Consider the following 6,245-nt stretch of genomic DNA (forward strand, 5'->3'; position numbering starts at 1 on the left):
ACTCCCGGGGAGGGGCCATCCACAACTTCCTTGGGCAACCTGTTCCAGTGTCTGACCACCCTCACAGTGAAAAACTTCTTCCTAATATCTAATCTAAACCTGCCCTCTTTCAGCTTAAACCCATTTCCCCTTGTCTTGTCATTAGCTGCCCTTATGAAAAGTCCCTCCCCAGCTTTCTTGTAGGCCCCTTCAGGTGCTGGGAGGCCGCTATAAGATCTCCCCGGAGCCTTCTCTTCTCCAGGCTGAACAGCCCCAACTCTCTCAGCCTGTCTTCATAGGAGAGGTGCTCCAGCCCTCAGATCATTCTGGTGGCCCTCCTCTGGACTTGTTCTAACTGGTCCATGTCTTTCTTATGTTGGGGGCTCCAGAACTGGACACAGTATTCCAGGTGGGGCCTTACAAGAGCGGAGTAGAGGGGCAGAATCACCTCCCTCGACCTGCTGGACACGCTTCTCTTGATGCAGCCCAGGATACGGTTATTGGCCTTCTGGGCTGTAAGCGCACATTGTCTGCTCAAATCATTGAATGATGTTAAAATAATATCTAATAGTTTTAGAGGAGACTGAGAGGAGATCTCATCACAGTCTGTAACTTCCTCACAAGGGGAAGAGGAGGGGCAGGTGCTGATCTCTTCTCTCTGGTGACCAATGATAGGACCAGGGGAAATGGCAGGAAGATGTGCCAGGGAGGGTTAGGTTGGACATAGTAAAAGGTTCTTCACCCAGAGGGTGGTGGAGGACTGGAACACGTTTCACAGGGAGCTAGTCATGGCACCAAGCCTGACAATATTCAAGAAGCATTTGGACAATGCCCTCAGATATATGGTCTGAATCCTGGGATTGTCTTATGCTAGGGCAAGAGTTGGGCTCAATGATCCTTGTGGGTCTTTTCCAATTTACAACATTCTATGATGATGTGTCCAGAAAATTCTTACAGATTACTTTGAGCATCACAAAATACTGGGTAGTTGTGTTTGATGTTCTGAGGATTTGGATATTGTTCTTGAGAACTTTCAGTTTGACCCTATAAAAGGAAAGCTCCCACTCCTTTGGCGTGTGTATTTGCAGGGCTGAGATACCTTTATCTTCTCTTTGTCTACATAAGCTTATCTTATACCTATAGAAACGGGCATATTATACTGCATGCCCTATTGTACTTTCATAGAATCATAGAATGGTTTGGGTCCACCCCTGTACAGTGAGCAGGGACATCTTCAACAAATCAGGTTGCTCAGAGCTCCGTCCAGCCTGACCTTGAATGTTGCCAGGGATGGAGCTTCTGCCACCTCTCTGGGCAACCTGTGCCAGTGTTTCAGCACCCTCATTGTAAAAAATTTCTTCCTTGTATGTAGCCTAAATCTGCCGTCTTTTAGTTTAAAACCATTATCCCTTATCCTATTGCTACAGGCTCTGCTGAAAAGTTTGTCCCCATCTTTGTTATATAGGCTCCCTTTAAGTATTGGAAGGCCACAATAAGGTCCCCTTGGAACCTTCTCTTCTCCAGCCTCAACAACCCCAACTCCCTCAAGCCTTTTTTCATAGGAGAGGTGTTCTGTACTTCTGATCATTTTTGTGGCCCTCCTCTGGACGCACTCCCAACAGGTCCATGTCTTGTACTAAGGACCCCAGAGGTGGACATAATACTGTAGGTGAGGTCTCACTGGGGCACATTAGAGGGGCAGAATCAGCTCCCTCGACCTGCTGGCCACGCTTCTCTTGATGCAGCCCAGGATATGGTTTGCCTTCTGGGCTGCAAGTGCACATTGTCAACTCATGTTCCCCTTTTCATCCACCAGTACCCCCAAGTCCTTCTCCACAGGGCTGGTCCCAATGTCTTCATCCCCCAGCCTGTACTGATACTTGGGATTGCCCTGACCCAAGTGCAGGACTTTTCCTGGAGTGTTTATGGGGGATCACTGTTTACTGACAGCTTCAGTTAAAGAAAAAGTTTTACCTTTTATCCCTGGAAGATGCAGCTATTTCTGCAGCGATCCAGATGCAGTGGCAGCTGTACTTTGCATGGTTCTTCAGCTCACAACTTAACCTTTTCCCATGTTTGCACACTAAGCAATAGTAGCTTTATTAGTATCACTCATGGCACTATCATAATATTTTGATCTGTAGTTAATAGCAAAGAAAAGACACAGTGAGTTATTGTAAATACCTATCTCAACAGCAGTATTGGAGGATAGACCTTATTTGTCTTCTTTCTATCTCTCCCACCATTGACTTACCATTTTTTTGTTTACAGCTTGTTACTTAATATACCTTATAGATTATATAAGGACTCAAGAATGAGAAAGAATAGCACACACTTTGATCTCAAATGATCCATGAAACTCAGAAGTATTGTATTTTTTCCCAAACTTCAGTAGCTTTCATTTTTAAATAAGGTTTTCAGAGTGTGCTAATATAAATAAAAGCACCGCTTGATAGGTGGGAAACTTTGTTCTGAATTCTGTCATTCAAAGTAGCAAAACAATTATTTGAATAATTAAGGTTTTTTTAAAAAAGTTTTTTAATGAAGAATAATATTTCTGTACTTTTATCAGGCCTCTGCTTACTGTCTGTGTTTTAAAACTCTCAGCCCTCACCACCTTCATATGCCAGTTAGGACTATCCTGCTGTGACTGAGCAAATGCTTGTAAAAGAGCATTAATTATTTTGGGGTGTGGTGTTCCTGTATCTGTTCAACACCCGCCTTCCTTTGTTTCAGGTTAGCAGTGATCCTCTGGAGTACACAGGGAAAGTCATCAGGAGTGGGAACTATTCCTGATAGCAGCCCTTCTCCCCTCAGCCTGGTCTGGGAGGAGAGTTGAAGGCAGCAGGCAGGGAACGTGTCCTCACCCTAGAGATCAGGCACACGCAGGAACAGCACATCTCCCTTGTAAGGGCAAACTTGAAGTGATAAACTTAACTTTATTAGTATATGAAACAAACTGTAGAGTATCAGTTAGTCACCTGTGGTGTGTGGGGGAGCTATCCTGTATTTCTAGAGGAAAAAAAGTTAGACTTGTTCCCTGTAATGGTCCTGTTCTTTCTGATTTATTTGGTTTTTTTAATCACAGACTTTAGTACTCCTGCGGAAGTTCAGTGGAATTTCAAGCATAATGAGTACATATGCTAATTGTACTCTGCTTGTCTGTTACAGAAATGTTAAAGTAATAAAACTTGGAGCTACTGAAGAAAAAATGTTAATGTTCTGCACTGTTCATGTTCTAGGTATTTTGGGAAACTGCTTATGGCGTGGGAACTGAAATGCTGTCTCTGGCTTTTTCTGGAGAGGGGAAAAAGTATCAGCCTCTTCAGAGAAAAACTGGTGAAGAAAATCTTTACTCTGCAGACACATCTTTTCATGAAGAGTTATTGAAATGTCTCCCAACTTCTTGTCTAGATTACAGATCTTGAAATATTCCTGCATAATTATTCTACTGATACAATTGTTAACTTTCACTACTTTGCTTCTCTGGATAGTGTTGAATATGCAGAGAAGCAGTGCTGCACATCATATTTTTTGTGTTGTATTGTATGGTTTACCAATCTTTCCTGTCATTCCATGACTGCTAAAGAACTTGCAGGAAGTATGGCTGGCATGACTGGGAGCTTATGAAAGAAGACGAGGGCTGATGAGAGGCAACGCGTTGTTATCAGTCATCTCTTTTTAATAAAAATTTTCCATTGCAAATGGGCAATTAATTTATACTCCTTCCCTGCCTCAGTGACATGGTACAAGGTATCTGCCTACCTTGGCAGCTGCCATTTACTGACCCTCACTCCATTGTTATTGGTTTATTTCGTTGTGTGGTTTTTTGTTTGGTTGGTTTTTTTCTTTACAGACAACCATCTCCCTTTTCAGATTCTGCTGCGATCTTAAAAATGTGTGTGACGTACAGAATAGCTGTGCATGAGTAGATTTAAAGGACAGAAAATACCAGTTTTAAATGTTGTGTAACAGAAGTTGCTGCCTGAAGCTTTCTCAGGATTACAAAATGTCCATCACACATTACTGTCACCACCAAGGTCACAGTTCAGGACATTGTGTTGTGTATATATATAAATACATATAAATATATATGTAAAATGGGGAGAAGAGGGCTGACTCATCCAGATCAGAGTATGTCTGTGATCACCATTACTGGATACACATATAATATAACACTATTATCAGCTAATATTGAGATACCACAACTACATGAAGAGTAGAAAGGTAAAAGAGAACACATCAGTAAGTTCCCTTTAGTTTGGAAACTCACGACCTTTAAATCTAATACTGTGGTCCAAAAAACATGTATACTCAGCAGCTCACACTGAGAAAAGACAAAAATGCAGAAGTGACTTCCTTTTTTTATTTATGGATGTATATAGCATTACTCAGCCTGAACAACTGTTTGTATAGTCAGAATTCAAAGACTAAGTGAAGTTTTAAGTTTTGAAGGCTCTGTTCCTATAGTCTTTCTTGGTGTGCCAACACCCAGAATTGAGTCCTTAGCAAATGCAGGAAAAGGAGGCTGTTCTCTTGCATAACTCCCTGCTCTCAGGACACTTGTCCAAGGAGCAAGACAAGTCTATCCTCATGGCCCTGGAAGAGGCAGACTCCTGCTTGTCATCTGGCTTTGTTTAAGGCATGCCAAACTCCTGGTCAACAAGGTCAAATTGTCACTCTATTTCGGTCCCTCCTATGGATTTCACTTCTTTCTTTAAGCACCTGATAGTGGTTTCATGCTAAACAGATAGCTCACTCTGGGAGTGGTGATAACTACCAAATTAAGAGTTAAACAGTTGAAGTAAACTTTAGTTCTAGTCCACATCTTCAGCCTAGATTGCTCCTGAGCAAGGATCACAGGCTAATGCTTGCAGGTGCTAGTTATGGCAAGTAAGAGCTGAAAACACTTCACTGCTTCCTTCCTGTTGTCTAGACTCGTGTTGCCTTGTGGCTCCCTCAGTTTGTGTGAGTTCTCAGCAGTGAGGCTAAAACAAATACTACTTTTTATCCTATTTGTGTCTTAGGCACTTCCATGGCAAAGACACATCCTGTTTCAGCTAAAAATAAACGGCTAATACGAAAGTGCTCTGTTCCTGCTCAATGCATAGATCGCCTCCCACCTCAGTTACCTGTGCCCACCTGCCAAGAGCACAAAGCCTGTCTGTAGAGTATGCCCTTGTTTGTTCAGTGCTCTGCATAAAGTAATTAAGAGATAAATCTTCTTGCAAGATAAAGGCTGTAAAGAATCGAGCAGGCAATGTAGTGTGATTACTTGTAGGATAGAGGTGTTATATACCTGTATGGAAACAGAAGGAGTCTTTGTATATCCTACCCATACGCTTTCATGGGAGTTGCTGAAATGAAACCTGAGATAAAAATCTGACTTCTCACCTCAATTCCTCCCCTTGGCAGGTGGAATATCCACAGCTAGACCGTGATGCAATTCCAAGATGCCAGCTCTAATCAGGTGAATTGCTAAAATCCAGGCAGCTTTTGCAATTAAAGAGATTACTTATTTAATGAGGAATAGTGGTGCCACTGATTTGAACCCTTAATAAACACAAGGAAAATGTCAATGATTAAACAGCATCAGCCCATTGGTCTGGACTCTTACAGTATTGTAAAGATCTCTGGCTTGGCTCTGTATTTCCTTAATGTGCATGTTATGTGGTAGGTGCAAGTAAACTTTGAACACCTGCTTGTTACGTGCTTTTGTCTGTCTGTGTCAAGATCTTTTTCCTTAGTTTACATAGCTGTTGAAAACCAATTAAAAAATACAATTAGGTAACTGTATTTAAGTAAATATGAATTAGTTTCTTGGCATTGATACTTGCTTCCTGTATGGTCTTGGATAAAATAATTCAGTGAGTATTTGCTCTTTATATTCCTTGTCTTATCTGCTTACAGTTTGGCAGAAAGCCATTTCGTACCACGAGTGTGTATAATGGTGCTTGTGTTCAGTGAGCCTGTGGGGGATGGAGCTCTTGATGCTGCTATTGCAGAGCGGCATTATGCTTTGAAATATTCTGAATGGGTAAACCTTGTCATTCACACAGCATTTAGATGTTCATACCATGGGGGTCTGATTTATGGATGCACAGTTCTGTGCAGCAGAAGGCAGTGATGTCCCCTCCATGGCTGGTGAGGAGCGCTGGGCGCTGCAGCAGCTGCTGAGCGGTGGAAGCGCTGACCAAAGTCTGCCCCTTAGGCGGAGGAAGGCCTGCAGCCTACGTGTCTCGCTTCCCTAATGAACGTGGTAGCTA

Source organism: Antrostomus carolinensis, unplaced genomic scaffold (assembly GCF_000700745.2).
Source record: "Antrostomus carolinensis isolate BGI_N321 unplaced genomic scaffold, ASM70074v2 scaffold10179, whole genome shotgun sequence".
Lineage (NCBI taxonomy): Eukaryota > Metazoa > Chordata > Aves > Caprimulgiformes > Caprimulgidae > Antrostomus > Antrostomus carolinensis.